At 36.5% G+C, this 16,102-nt stretch overlaps 1 pseudogene; it reads left to right on the top strand.

The window, feature by feature from the left end:
• The window catches only part of LOC127831188 (glycerate kinase-like), a 35,437-nt pseudogene extending 20,432 nt beyond the window's left edge, over window positions 1-15,005 (top strand).
• The last annotated feature ends 1,097 nt before the right edge of the window (window positions 15,006-16,102 follow it).

Raw genomic sequence — 16,102 nt, 5'->3', positions numbered from 1 at the left:
TAAGCTGATAATTAACAAAACTACATATACATCGTCACCGTCTTGATTATTGATGTGGCTTCAAACTGCTAATTTTCTCAGCTAAAATATAATAGCGGAATCAACATGCAATTAATTTATAAATCCACCATAATATTGCTGGAGCCTTGACCACTTGTATGTGCGAAAACATAATCACGTGACCTTGTTTATGTGTGAAATACATACGCTACGGGCGGGAAACAAACTTAATAATTGGCCAGACACATTAACTATGCTTACATGTATATGCTAATACAATTCGCGCACAATAAATTTATTATGATTTTAATTATTATTATAATTGTTCTTTCAAAATTTGTTAACTACATGTAACTAATAAAAAAAAAAAATCATGATCGCATTGACTCGGCATCATGTCGCGGACCGCGGCATGCCTCGGCGGACAGATGCGAAGTTTCGCGGCGAAATGCGACTTGCCGCCGCATACTGACGCGGCTTCAACGACTGACGCGGCATCGACTCGTTTCGCCTTGCCGCCGCGGATCGCGAAAATCGTTTGTTCCGCTTTGGCTGTACTGTATGGCTATAGTAAAATCTTGTTAACACTCTAGAGGCCACATTTATTGTCTGATCATCATGAAACTTGGTCAGAAGATTCATCCCTATAATATCTTGTACGAGTTGGAAAATGATGCCGGTTGGTTGAAAAACATGGCCGCCAGGGGGCGGGGCATTTTTCCTTATATGGCTTTAATAAAACCTTGTTAACACTCTAGAGGCCACATTTATTTTCCGATCTTCATGAAACTTGCTCAGAAGATTTGTCCCAATGATATCTTGGACGATTTCAGAAATGGTAACCTTCGCTTGAAAAACATGGCTGCCAAGGGGCGGGGCATTTTTCCTTATATGGCTATATATGGCTATAGTAAAATCTTGTTAACACTCTAGAGGCCACATATATTGTCCAATCTTCATGAAACTCAGTCAGAAGATTCATCCCAATAATATCTTGGACGAGTTCAAAAACGATGCCGGTTGGCTGAAAAACCTGACCACCTTGGGGGCGGGGCATTTTTCATTATATAGCTATAGTAAAACAACTTTTACATTCTAGAGGCCACATTTATTTTCCAATCATCATGAAACTTGGTCAGAAGATTTTCCCAATGATATCTTGGATGAGTTCCAAAATGGTTTTGGTTGCTTTAAAAACATGGCCACCAGGGGCGGGGCATTTTTCCTTATATGGCTATATATGGCTTTAGTAAAACCTTGTTAACACTCTAGAGGCCACATTTATTGTCCAATCTTCATGAAATTTGGTCAGAAGATTGGTCTTAATGATATCTTGGATGAGTTTGAAAATAATTATGTTTGCTTGAAAAACATGGCTTCCAAGGGGCGGGGCATTTTTCCTTATGGCTATAGTAAAATCTTGTTAACCTTCAAGAGGCCACATTTACTGTCAGATCTTCATGAAACTTGGTCAGAAGATTCATCCCGATAATATCTTGGAAGAGTTCAAAAATGATGCCAGTTGGTTAAAAAACATGGCTGCCAGGGGGCGGGGCATATTTCCTTATATGGCTATAATAAAACCTTGTTTACACTCTAGAGGCCACATTTATTTTCCGATCTTCATGAAACTTGGTCAGAAGATTTGTCCCAATAATATCTTGTTATCTCAGTTGAGCGACTTTGGACCTTTCAGGCTCTCTTGTTTAAAAATTAATTGGGTCATTTAGTATAACAAAAAAATGTTTCTGACTTGTGTGGTAAAACTTGTGGCAAACATTTCAGGTAACAAGCTGTGTGGTAAGACAAACACTTGGAGACACTTCTAACGCATCACTTAATCATATCAATATAGCTCCCGTATTTTTGATCGGATTGTGTTGAAATTTGGACCAAGAATAATTCAACACGTATCTGATAACTCCTGAAAATTTAATTGAAATTGAAAAACAACAAAATGTAAAACTTAACATATTAAAAACGTCACTTCAAAAGTCAAAATTCGCAGACTCGTACAACGTAAAATAATAACAATGTGAAAATAAAACGCATAAACTTGCACGTCTTAATTTCGCTCATGAATATTCATACGAGCCATAATGTTTTTCTTAAATTAATGTTATGTTGTTCTTGTGTAAAAACTTACCTAGAATTATGAAATTGAAATTAAATTAAATTGGAATAAAATGAATATCGCCTTTTACTACACTTGGTGATTTTTTTAACGCAACACTTTTAAAACTTACATATCTCAGTAATGAGTGAATATTTTTATTTAAAATTGCACATGTGATCATTTGACTACAGTATGTGCAAGCTTACAATAAAATCATTCATCCGTGACAATCGGACGCTTTAGCAAGTTGGAAAGGTAGCCTGTAAAATGTAAAGTGCGCGATTGCGCTCCTGAATATGCATACAAGCTATATTGTTTTGTAAATTAATTTTATGTTTTCCTTATGTTAGAACCCATCTAAAATAATTAAATTGAAATAAAACTAGAATTAAATCAGGTTTCAACATTTTCACATGCAAAAATATAGAACCACACCTACCCCACGTGCTGAAGCGTCCAATCGTCACGGATGAATGATTTTATTGTGAGCTTGCATAGAACGCAGTCAAATGATTGTATGTAAAATTTTAAATCAATATCTTTACTCGTAACTGAGATATTCAAGATTGAAAAGTGATGCGTTAGAAGTGTCTCCAAGTGTATGGGGAAAATTACATTTTGCGGTAACAAGCTGTGTGTAGTAATACATGCAGGCAACATTTCTGTTTACGAGCTGTGTGTGGTAAATCATGTGGGGAACAAATATTTCAGGTAACAAACTGTTTGTGGTAAAATATGTGGGGATTTACTTGGGTACATTTCAGTAAATAAGCTTTTTGTGCTTAAAACATAAGGGGAACATTTCAGTTAACAATCTGTTTGGGGTAAAACATTAGGGGAACATTTCAGGTAACAAGCTGTTTGGGGTAAAACATGTGGTGAACATTTCAGGTAATAAGTTGTGTGTGGTAAAACATGTTGAGAACATTTCAGGTCACACACTGTGTGTGGTAAAGCATGTAGGGAACATTTCAGGTCACAAACTGTGTGTGGTAAAACATGTTGGGAACATTTCAGGTCACAAACTGTGTGTGGTAAAACATGTGAGAACCTTTTCAGGTAACGAGCTGACAGTGGATGGACACAACTATGCCCTCAAGCAGAACGTGTACGTTGTGGGGTTCGGTAAGGCAGTGTCTGGAATGGCGGCAGCCCTGGATCAGCTGATAGGCAAACACATTGTGGACGGGATCATCAGCATTCCGTATGGGACATTTGAGCTATTCACCTCCATTGGAAAAAGGTGATCTGATTGTGCCCCTTGGTACAAACAAATTTTGCCAAAAGTTTTTAACTCGGCTCTCTGCTAGATGTTTATACAAATGAAGAGTTTAGTGAAGCACTGTGAGGGGTATAGTGTTTTTTTCTCCCTTGAGGTGGTTATTTAATTACATTCCTGATTAGTTTGAATCAATGGCATTCATACCTTATAGGGAAAGTTTGAAGGTTGAAAATAATGTCTTAGATGATGTTAGTTGATAAATATCAAGGTTATCATAGTTTTAAAGGTTTTTTATGTTATTGGAAAAGATGAAAATGTTACTTTTTGCGGTACAGGCTGTTATCGGTATTTTGCGGTGAAAAAAAAACACTGAACAGAGAAGTCAGGGGGTCAAGGATTTAATGATTTCCACTTTTAGAGGCTAATCAAGGTCTTTCCCCAAAACACAAACTACTGGTTCTACCTTCAAAATATGCTTGAGTGAAACACATAAATTTCCATAGCTTTTGAAAACAGATAAGAGTTTAGCACATTAGGCCCTAAGCTTTTGATGCAGTAGAGCAAAATATTGTTTTCTTAACTCTTTCAGTGCTGGAACCGAATTTTGAAGGCCTTTGCAAACAGTTTGGATCCAGATGAGACGCCACAAAATGTGGCGTCTCATCAGGATCCAAACTGTTTGCTATTCTGATAGTATTCTTTGAAAAAAAATTGAAGAAAATGCTTATTTTAGAAATTCAGCAGACGACATTTTAGCAGACGACAAATTTCCCAGCATGCAAAGGGTTAACATATATGAGTTGATCTCAAAGAATTAAGATTAAATGCATTTGTTTAAAGTGTCGTCCAAGATTGGCTTGTACTTCCTGCTTATATGGTATTTGGTACTGGTATTTGTTGTTTTAAGGAATTCTCTTCTCTACAAAAGACAAGTTGTAGCAGGAAAGTACGCACATGCAGTTAACACCTTAGTTCTGACTGTTATTCCTCAGTGACCTGTGCGTGAAACCTGACAGCAAGATCCGGGTGTTTCAAGGGGCAAGGTATAACATGCCAGACGAAGACTCTCACAAAGCAGCCACTGCGATACACGAACTGGCAAAATCATTGACAGAGAAACACATATTGATTGTACTTATTTCAGGTAAAAAATTCAAAGTTTAAAATAAAGATTGTATTTTGAATTTCAGGTACAGATTTTAAAGTTAATGTTTTTTGCATTTTAATGTTTAATTTTTTGCAGCTGCTATTGTTTAAAAAGTACTTATTTAATGATTGCTTAAGGCAGAGATCTTGGTTTAAAAAATGTTCAGTTTAAGATTACCTGAATAAAATAAAAATGAAATAAAAATACTAAAAACTAGTTTTGTCCTAGAATCAGGCAATAAATATGATGGGGTCAATTTACCTATGCTGATTTTTCGTTGTCTCTTTTTCATGAAATCTAGACCAGTCTAATGAAGGGAACATAAACAAAATAGCCAATTTGTGAACCATTTTATACCCCTCAACTTATGTGTGGGTAGACTTATGACCAAGTTTTTATGGTTATAACAGTAGTAAAATCATTACGAAGAAAATGAACATTGTACATTAAGAACCGCTGTGGGTATGAGAACTATTGGTACAGGTATTGAAGTGTTGTAAACACCCATCGCAGCTTAAAATGTCTGTAGAAATGAGACTCATACCACTTGTTTAATGAGAATGGTTTTATATGATTGTATGTTGTTGTGTTTTTTGGAGCAAGTACATTATTTCTTTATGATAAAATGTGGGAAAATGCATAGTTTAAAAATGTGGTTTATGACACATCAAGTTTTCTCACATTTGGCAGTTTACATACACAAATAACTCAAGTATTTAAAAGTAGAAATTCTAATTGAAGTTAAGAAATTAATTTCCATTTTGTGTATATTTACTAGAGTGTAAATTACATTTGCCTGTCAACTGCTGTTGTTAGATACTTGAAATATCCTTTATACATGAAAATGATATACTGTTCAATGATATACTGTTCAATGATATACTGTTCAATGATATACTGTTCAATTCTGACCTGATTTTCTGCAGGGGGAGGATCTTCCCTGCTACCATCGCCCATTCCACCCGTAACCCTCGACGAGGCCATCAAGATGACCCGGGTTATATCTGAGGTCGGGGGCTCCATTGGGGAACTCAACATACTGAGACAAAACGTGGAGGTGCTCAAAGGAGGTGGCCTTGCAATGGTGGCCAGGCCAGCGCAGGTACAGCCTAATTTAATCAAATGAGTCATTTCTGCAAAAACTGGGCTTAATGCTTGTGCATTAAGTGATGTCCCAGTTTAGCCTGTGGGTGCATTCAGCTTTATGTTTTTTGTTTAGAGATCTCGAATTAAAGAACATCCAGGTCAGGCAGAAAGTGTTGTTCCAGATCAGCCTTACCGACTGCACAGGCTTATCTGGTGTGACACGCTATGCACATTCATTCAGCCCAGTTTTCTCAGAATGAGGCTCATTGTGTTAAATGGTTTGTTGGTACAATTACATGTCATTATTTTACTTTAATTACAGGAATGACTAAGGTTTCGGACACTCTAAGTTTTCGGACACCCCCTTTTTTGGCTAAAATATTTATTTTTCATGACTTAATTTTCAGACGTGTGCGTTTTCGTCTCTCATTAATGCTCTAAATTTTCAGACGGTATATTCTACAGGGCTATTGACTGTATTCGCTTATCTTGTGCAAACTGACTAAGGCCATAAAACCTGGGAGACGAATGCCTGAGGGCAATTGACCATAACATTTGCATAAATGGGTGAATAACAATGTATACGGGTAGAAAACAATCGCTTCACCTAACAGAATTTTAAATGATATCTTCCTATAAGTGAAGCAGTATGTTTGATGTTTTTACTTTTTAGTTTTGTATCATTTCAGGCAAGAGTAAGCGAAGCTGTGAAGTTGAGTTTTATTTTAAAGTGTAAACAATAGTCCGCATTGATTTATTGCATTTATTTTCTATAATTATTATTTTCTGATATTCAATTTTTGTCTCTAAATTTTCGGACACCTGACATTTTTGAATATTTTCTTATCTAAATTTTCAGACACGATTTAAAAAAAAAAGATTTTTAAGTGTCTGAAAGCTTAGAGTAATTTCTGAAAGCTTAGAGTAATTTCGGTATGTAATGTTGATGGAGGTTTTAAAATGAACCAAATGGTGTTTTGTTTGGAAGAGTTTGAAGACGTACCCCAAATCGTAAAAGGATTAAATGCCATTAATTAAAAATAAAAACAGTCTCAAACCAGATTTAAATATCTCAAGCATATACAAGTATATTGCCTTTTGTATGTACACTTCAACACCGTTATTTCGAAGTCGTCGGGACCGTTAAAAAAACTTCGGATTAACGATAATTCTAAATAAACATTTGACTGACGACTTCTTTGATTCTGTTATAATAAAACTTTGTGGAATTCGCATGGTTCGGTTGCACGCTACTATTAATAATTGTTTTACTTAAAAACGTAAACTAGTCAGATGGCAATAGATTTCTACTTGTACCAAACGAAGGAATAAAACGATTCTTGTTCCTCTTTTTATGTTTGTTCTCTGAGTACAGAACATATTAAATATAATAAATATGCACTTATTATCAGAACATATAAAATATAACGAATAGCACAAACTATCAGACCATATTAAATATAACGAATAGCACAAATTGTCATACATGTAAATACAGATGAATACATTTTCGGAAATGTATTAACATTTTTTGAAAATAAGACGCGATGTCTCCCTGAACACTAGACTTAGCAGCACTAAACTGGACGCGTGTAACATATTTCTCCAATGTGTCGAGGCACTCACTTTCGCCCGTGTTTGCTCGCAGAAGGTAGAGTTTATATAAGATGAATTTCATTGGACCACATTTACTCAGACCTAATGTAACACGTTAATTTGTTACTAAAGAATGCAAAACTACATAAATAGTAATTATCGGCTTTTGACGACATTATAAAATTAACGTCTACGCGCAGACGACAAAGGAGTAATTATCAGCTTTTGACGCGCCACGCCCAGACGACAAAGGTGTGAAATTTTGCTTACCGTTTTGCAGCTTTGACTTCGGATTAAAGATTGATGATTTGGTGCAAATTATATTGTCAGGACCGACACAATCACTTCGAATTAACGATTTTTTCGGTTTAACAAAGTTCGGACTAACAATGAAATTTTACATTAAGCAAAGAAGAACCAAATTTGGGACCGGAAAAATACTTCGAAATAACGGTGACTTCGGATTATCGGTGTTCGAAATAACGGTGTTGAAGTGTAATTGTTTAACATATGATAACTAAGAGAGATGAATGAATAATGTTTGCTGTTCAATTTGAATGTGTTTTAAACCTTATCCCTGCTTTTGAAAGTCATTTCTTACTAATTGATAATGGTCTTATAATCTTTCTAACACTTAACGCCTTAATGTTAGCTTTATCCTATTTTTATGCCCCCCTTCAAAGAAGAGGGGGTATATTGTTTTGCACATGTCGGTCCGTCCGTCCGTCCACCGAATGGTTTCCGGATGATAACTCAAGAACGATTACGCCTAGAATCATGAAACTTCATAGGTACATTGATCATGACTCACAGATGACCCCTATTGATTTTCAGGTCACTAGGTCAAAGGTCAAGGTCACGGTAACTAGAACCAGTAAAATGGTTCCGGATTATGACTTAAGAACGCTTACGCCTAGGATCATGAAACTTCATAGGTACATTGATCATGACTTGCAGATGACCCCTATAGATTTTCTGGTCACTAGGTCAAAGGTCAAGGTCATGGTGACTCGAACCAGTAAAATGGTTTTCGGGTGATAACTCAAGAGCGCTTACGCCTAGGATCATGAAACTTCATAGGTACATTGATCATGACTCACAGATTACCCCTATTGACTCTCAGGTCACTAGGTCAAAGGTCAAGGTGACTCGAACCAGTAAAATGGTTTCCGGATGATAACTCAAGAACACTTACACCTAGGATCATGAAACTTCATAGGTACATTGATCATGACTCGCAGATGACCCCTATTGATTTTCAGGTCACTAGGTCAAAAGTCACGGTGACTAGAACTACTAAAATGGTTTCCGGATGATAACTCAAAAAAGCTTACGCCTAGGATCATGAAACTTCATAGGTCCATTGATCGTGACTGGCAGATGACCCCTATTGATTTTCAGGTCACTAGGTCAAAGGTCAAGGTCAAAGTGACAAAAAACGTATTCACACAATGGCTGCCACTACAACTGACAGCCCATATGGGGGTCATGCATGTTTTACAAACAGCCCTTGTTATTTTTACTTTTACATACATTGTTTCAATTGCTCTATTTGTTGAGCCCTCTTGCCAAACGCTTGATATACTAGTAGCAGTCACAATGATCCAGTGTGCAGTATGTGTAGGTGTGTCATCATGTGTGTCCAAGCATGTCGGGACTGTTACTGAACTGAAACTTTGTCATTCATTGTGCAATTTCGAAATAACTTTCCTCAAATTCACCATCATAAGACACTCATCGTACACCCATCTCCCTGCCTCAAAAGTCAATATCATGGATAGGCTTTTTTGCCTATTTTAAGGTTGTTATTGGGTCATAGGCGTAAAGTATCTTTTATCCTAAATCCCAAATGGATTGACTTTTTGTTGTTAAATAATAAAGATGATTTGTCTAGCAATAAACACTTTTTGAGTTTTACTGATATTTTACTAGTAGGTTAACTAGTAGGTTTAAAGCCTGGTTTAAGCTCAAGGTCTCAATTAAGGCCAAAAGTCAAAATAAAGTACAAATGTTATTGACTATAAACTTAACATGTTGCACACAGGCATTTAGGAAAACTATGTGACATATTACTAAATGTTGTTAACATGAAACACAGAGCTGATCTTGAAAACCAACTTTTTTTGCATGTAGTAGGATTAAAAGGATTAATAAAATAATAGATGTGTATGCAATAAAGATGAAGTTTAGTTCTTTTGGCACGAAAGCAAGCCTCAAGATCGTCTGTTTCTGATATTTTTATCCTAATTTTCTCATCAGATCATTGAAGGTCTCTTTCCTGATCTGTATCGGTATTATCCCTGAGATTTTCTGATGTTATTAGCCGGATTTTTTTCGAAAAATTCTCGGCTTATAGATTGATGTTGTCGGGCGGGCGGGCGGGCGGGCGGGGTGGCGGCGTGCTCGAAAATGTTAAAGTTCTTATTTCATGGTATAACTTTGGTATGCTTGGACCTAGAGTCTTCAAACTTGACATGAAGGTTGGCCAGGATTAACAGATGACCACTGGTCATTTCAAGGTCATTCATTTGAAGGTCAAGGTCACTGTGACCTTCAATATAAAAAATGTTAAAGTTGTTATAACTTTGGTATGCTTGGACCTAGAGTCTTGAAACTTGACATGAAGGTTGGCCATAACTAGTTAGTAACCACTGGTCATTTCAAGGTCATTCATTTGAAGGTCAAGGTCACTGTGACCTTGAATGTAAAATGTTAAGTTGTTATAACTTTGGTATGCTTGGACCTAGAGTCTTGAAACTTGACATGAAGGTTGGCCAGAACTAGTAAGTAACCACTGGACATTTCAAGGTCATTCATTTGAAGGTCAAGGTCACTGTGACCTTGAATGTAAAAATGTTAAAGTTCTTATTTCATGTTATAACTTTGGTATGCTTGTACCTAGAGTCTTCAAACTTGAAATAAAGATTGGCCAGTACTAGAAGATGACCACTGGTCATTTCAATGTCATTCATTTGAAGGTCAAGGTCACTGTGACCTTAAATGTTAAAATGTTAAAATTGTTATAACTTTGGTATGCTTGGACATAGAGTCTTCAAACTTGACATGAAGGTTTGCAAGCACACTTAGATGACCACTGGTCATTTCAAGGTCATTCATTCTAAGGTCAAGGTCACTGTGACCTTGAATGTAAAATGTTAAAGTTCTTATAACTTTGGTAGGTAAAAATGTTAAAGTTCTTATTCCATGTTATAACTTTGGTATGCTTGTACCTAGAGTCTTCAAACTTGACATAAAGATTGGCCAGTACTAGAAGATCACCACTGCTCATTTCAATGTCATTCATTTGAAGGTCAAGGTCACTGTGACCTTCAATGTTAAAATGTTAAAATTGTTATAACTTTGGTATGCTTGGACCTAGAATCTCAAACTTGACGTAAAGGTTTGCAAGCACACTTAGATGACCACTGGTCATTTCAAGGTCATTCATTTCAATGTCATTCATCTAAGTTTATTTTCTTACATTTGATAATGAAATTGATGGAAACTTCAAACAATATGTTACTAATTTGCTAATAAAAAAATTGAGATCAAACTTTCCTAATTGTCAATTCAAGTTCATATTTGTGACCTTAAATGTTATTGTTGTTCATGTATATGCATGCATTCAAAACATAACACAAGGTTTGCTCATGCCTTGAAAAGTACTTACATTTCATTTTGACCTTTGAACAATATTTCAGTAATTTAAGTATTGCATTGACAAAAACACGAAAGGTACTTTCCTGTCATTTAAATCAAAAATCCGGCTTCAATGCGGTCATCTCCGACCGCGGAACTCTTGTCCTTGCGTTTTAATGGTATTATCCCTGATATTCACAGGAGTTATCTCTGATTGTTACTGATCTTATCCATAATAATTATCATTGCTTTCACTCCTCATTGCAAGAAATAGCACTTTTTGTTGCAGGTGTTATCCCAGGATATTGCATTATTATTATTGCCTTGTTCCCTGCTCTGTACAGGTGTTAACCGTGATTTTAATATATGTGATTACTGAATATTGCAGATGTTACCCTTGATAATTGCAGGTATTTTTCCTGATAATTGCAGGTGTTATCCTTGATTATCGCAGTTGCTATTCCTGATTATTGCAGGTGTTATCCTCGATTATTGCAGGTATTATTGCAGGTGTTATCCCTGATTATTGCAGGTGCTATTCCTGATTATTGCAGGTGTTATCCTTGATTATTGCAGATGTTATCCTTGATTATTGCAGGTGTTATCCTTAACTATTGCAGGTGTTATCCCTGGTATTGCAGATGTTATCCCTGATAATTGCAGGTAATATTCCTGATTATTTTAGGTGTTATCCCTGATTATTGCAGGTTAATCCCTGATTATTGCAGGTGTTATCTTTTCTTATTGCAGGTGTTATCCTTGATTATTGCAGGTGTTATCCTTGATTATAACAGGTGTTATCCTTGGTTGTAACAGGTGTTATCCCTGATTATTGCAGGTATTATCCCTGATTATTGCAGGTATTATTCCTGATTATTGCAGGTGCTATCGCTGATCTTGTCGGATGTGATAGAGGACAAGCTGGAGATCATTAGCAGTGGTCCCACCACTCCTCTCCTCAGCTCTGCCAGAACAATGCCTGCAGATACTGGAAAGATTGAATGTCAAGGTCATTAACCCTTTCCACCCTCAGAATCAAAGTAAAATTTGCATATGCAACCAGCATAAAACCAGAACAGCCTGTGAGTAACTTGCCGTCTGTTCAGGCATGCTGTTTGCAGCTCATTAGTACCTGTTGATTGTAAACGAAGCCTTAAAACTTAATCTAGTAAGAAAGGAGAAAAAACAGTCGAAGTGTGTATCCGAGTGGTACAGGGTTGAGTTACTTAGTCTATATGCTATTACTTCAGTCAAATCTATCTATTACAAACCATTGTATGAACTTGAGCTTGATACTGTCTTTATTTTTAGCTCAGAACTATTTTTTTAACTCTTTGTATTTCAATTTAAAGTTAATACAGTGAATACATTTCCTTTTGAACTTTTAAATGAAATGCTAAGCTATGAAACAGTTAATTAATAAGTTAAATAAAATGTCCAAGAATTATTGGTTTATCAAAAATTTTAACATGCAGCATAATAGTACCTAAATGATTGATATGCTCCTAGAATTATTGTTAATAAACTGAATTTAATTTACAGCATAATTATGCCCCCCTTCGAAGAAGAAGGGGGGTATATTGTTTTGCACATGTCAGTCGGTCCGTTGGTCGGTCGGTCCCCTCCACCAGATGGTTTCCGGATGATAACTCAAGAATGCTTAGGCCTTGGATCATGACACTTCATAGGTACATTGATCATGACTGGCAGATGACCCCTTTTGATTTTCAGGTCACTAGATCAAAGGTCATGTCACAGTGACTCGAAATAGTAAAATGGTTTCTGGATGATAACTCAAGAATGCTTTCACCTAGGATCATGAAACTTCATAGGTACATTTATCATGACTGGCAGATGACCCCTATTAATTTCAGGTCACTAGGTCAAAAGTCAAGGTCACGGTGACTCAAAACAGTAAAATGGTTTCCTGATGATAACTCAAGAATTATTAGGCCTAGGATCATGAAACTTCATAGGTACATTGATTATGGACTGGCAGATGACCCCTATTGATTTTCAGGTCACTAGGTCAAAGGTCAAGGTCACAGTGACTCAAAACAGTAAAATGGTTTCCGGATGATAACTCAAGAATGCTTACGCCTAGGATCATGAAACTTCATAGGAACATTGATCATGACTGGCAGATGACCCCTTTTGATTCTCAGGTCACTAGATCAAAGGTCAAGGTCACGGTGATTCAAAACAGTAAAATGGTTTCCTGATGATAACTCAAGAATTATTAGGCCTAGGATCATGAAACTTCATAGGTTCATTGATCATGACTGGCAGATGATCCCTATTGATTTTCAGGTCACTAGGTCGAAGGTCAAGGTCACAGTGACAAAAAACTTATTCACACAATGGCTGCCACTACAACTGACAGCACATAGGGGGGGGGCATGCATGTTTTACAAACAGCCCTTGTTGTAATACATATTGAAAATTTCCTACTATTCCTGTTAATTAATTATATAATAGATAGATTTGACACAGTTATCCAAACAGAATTAATATTGCCAAGTCAATCTCTACAGGACAAAGTACCTCGGTCAGTAGTTGAACTACCATGCGCAGTGCATCGGACAAGAAATCCCAGCAGGAGGGGCAGCAGCAACACAATCTGAGTTACGAGTCACAGTGGAAACACGTGCAAAATGTGATCATAGGCAGCAACACCATAGCAACTGAAGCAGCCAGAAACCAGGCTAGTCGTCATGGATACGTACCTGTTGTTCTGACGAACACATTGCAGGTAGTTGTTTAGAGCAGTTTGTTTATAGCTATTATAGCTACAAAGCATATTTTTAAAACTTTTTTTCTTATCTTTTGATATACACAAGTTTTCAAAAATGCATAAGTGGTTTAGAAAGATCTGGCTTTCAACAAGTTCAGATGATTTACAAACAACAAATTGTTTGAATTACCTATATCTATTTAGATGATTTAATTATTGGTTATTGGCACTCTCATTTGATATAGACCAATGAATTACAAATCAAAGGTGCAAGAATTCAAATCATGGCCTTTAAAAATTACTTGTTTTGTAACTTGTCATGACATTATTTTTACGGCTATTTCTCCCCTACCTAGTATTCGAGCAGTGCAGCTGTCAGTCTCTTAGTATGTGTATTTAGTACAAGTAAATCTAACTCAAGACAAGTGTGAGTTCGTAAACTGACCTCCATAATGTTACTGAAATACTGCATAAATTGTTAAAAATCCAAATTGAACAAAACCTTAAAAGCATTGGGCTCTTTGTGTGTGAGATAAATCAAATGTAAGTCTCAAAATTATGGAAATAATAATGTAGGTCGTTTGAACTTCTTAAAACCATAATAGCAATTAAAACAAAGCATCACATACTTTATCATGAGCTTAACCTTTCAATCAATTTAATTTAATGGAACAATTGCATAGTGGATATGGTGTCCACCTAGCAATTGGTCATGGTTTCGACCCACATTTTGGCAGCATTGTTTAGATCTCCCTCAAAGACACCAAGTGCTGGTTCGACACAGAAAACAGACTTGACTTAACCTTTAATAAGGTATATATAAACTAAACTACCTTTCATTCAGGGGGAGGCAAGCAGGGTAGCCGGCATGTTTGTCATGCTTGCCAAGTACATCATGCTGTCTTACGGGAAACATGGCTCCAGACAAGGGCAAAGGTCAGCTGGTGGAAGCTGAACTCGAGCTCATCAAGGACGGACTTAAGAAATCTGATCTACAGAGGGTGATCGCTGCAGTGTCACAGGCGCAGAACAGTCACAGCGGCTTGTGCGTGATCTGTGGTGGGGAAACTACGGTCATGGTCAAGGGGTCGGGGGAAAAAGGTGGTCGGAACCAGGAAATGGCGCTGACTTTCTCACTGGGCTTAAAGAACATGATTGAAGGCACTGCCTCGCACCCGACCCATAAACAGTTCTCAAGTTTCCACGTGGAGTTCCTAAGTGCTGGAACTGACGGTCAGGATGGGCCAACAGATGCTGCAGGGGCTGTTGTGAACAAAAGATTGGTCAATTTGCCAATGGTCATGGTTTAGACGCCAGTGCATTTCTCAAGAATAATGATTCCTACACATTCTTTAAGTCACTTAAAGATGATTCTCTTCTTGAGACTGGACTAACGGGAACTAATGTTATGGATATTCAGTTGTTGATTATTAAATTTCTAAGCAAATAGATGATAATTATTAAGCCGGACTACAAAAGAATATTTTCTTATGTAATGTTGTACAACTGTAGATATTGTGACCACATATAAATATGGTGTTTCAACAATATGACATCATGGACTCTACAGCAAACATGAAATGGGCTGAAATTTTGAAGCATTCACCATGCACATGAAACACAATCCTGTTGACGATCAAAAATAAGAATACTATACACTTAGTTCTGTTTAATGTGTTATTTATTAGCACTCTTGAGCACAACGTGCTCATGGTGAGCAATAGGTTCACCCTATGTCTGTTATCAACGTTTAGCTCCTGCAATCCTAGGGGCAATATTTTCCATCTAATCTTGGTCTTGAACTTGAAACTTGGTCAAGATGTTTATTGACAATATTTTTACTGAGTTAGAATCTGTGTCATGTGCATTCAAAAACTTGGTAGTCCGATTTAATAATTAGAATAACCACTCTAGAAGCCACAATAGTGACTAAATCTCAATGAAACTTAGTCAGAATTGTTATCTAGACTGAGCTCAAAATCTGGGTAATGTGTGTCAAAAAACTAGGTCACCAGATCAAATTTTTTTGTAAAGGGCAAATGTCTGACTAATATTGATAAACTTTGTCAGAACGCATATCTGGAAAATAATTAGGCCAAGGTTTTATGTTTGTTAGTGTGTCACCACTTAATAATGAAAAAAAACACTCTAAGCACTCCTGAAGTCACATTTGTGGTTCAATATTGATTGACTTTTGTCAGATTTTTTCTTGACAATATCTAGGCCAAGTTGAATAATGGTCAAAAGACTAGGTTACCAGGTTTAAATGAGAAACCCTTATTGCCATTCTAGAAGCCACAGTTTTATACTCATTATTGATTTAACATGGTCAAAGTGTTTGACTTGCTTGATATCATGGCCATTTCTATCCAGATCTGCATCAAAAGCTATTTTTACCTGGAATTCGGGTGAGATCTGATGGACAATTATGGGCCTTCTTACTCATTGTGTTGTGTGTTAAATCGGTTTTTATACACAGTCCGTTAATTATGTTTCTATTAGTTCAAAGTTTCGCTGATGTCAATGTTAAAATACTGTAACAAAGCTGGATTTTTTATTTCC

Source organism: Dreissena polymorpha, chromosome 5 (genome assembly GCF_020536995.1).
Source record: "Dreissena polymorpha isolate Duluth1 chromosome 5, UMN_Dpol_1.0, whole genome shotgun sequence".
Classification (NCBI taxonomy): Eukaryota; Metazoa; Mollusca; class Bivalvia; order Myida; family Dreissenidae; genus Dreissena; species Dreissena polymorpha.
The sequence above is the reverse complement of the archived record's forward strand: the minus strand, read 5'-3'. Positions and strand labels throughout refer to the sequence as shown.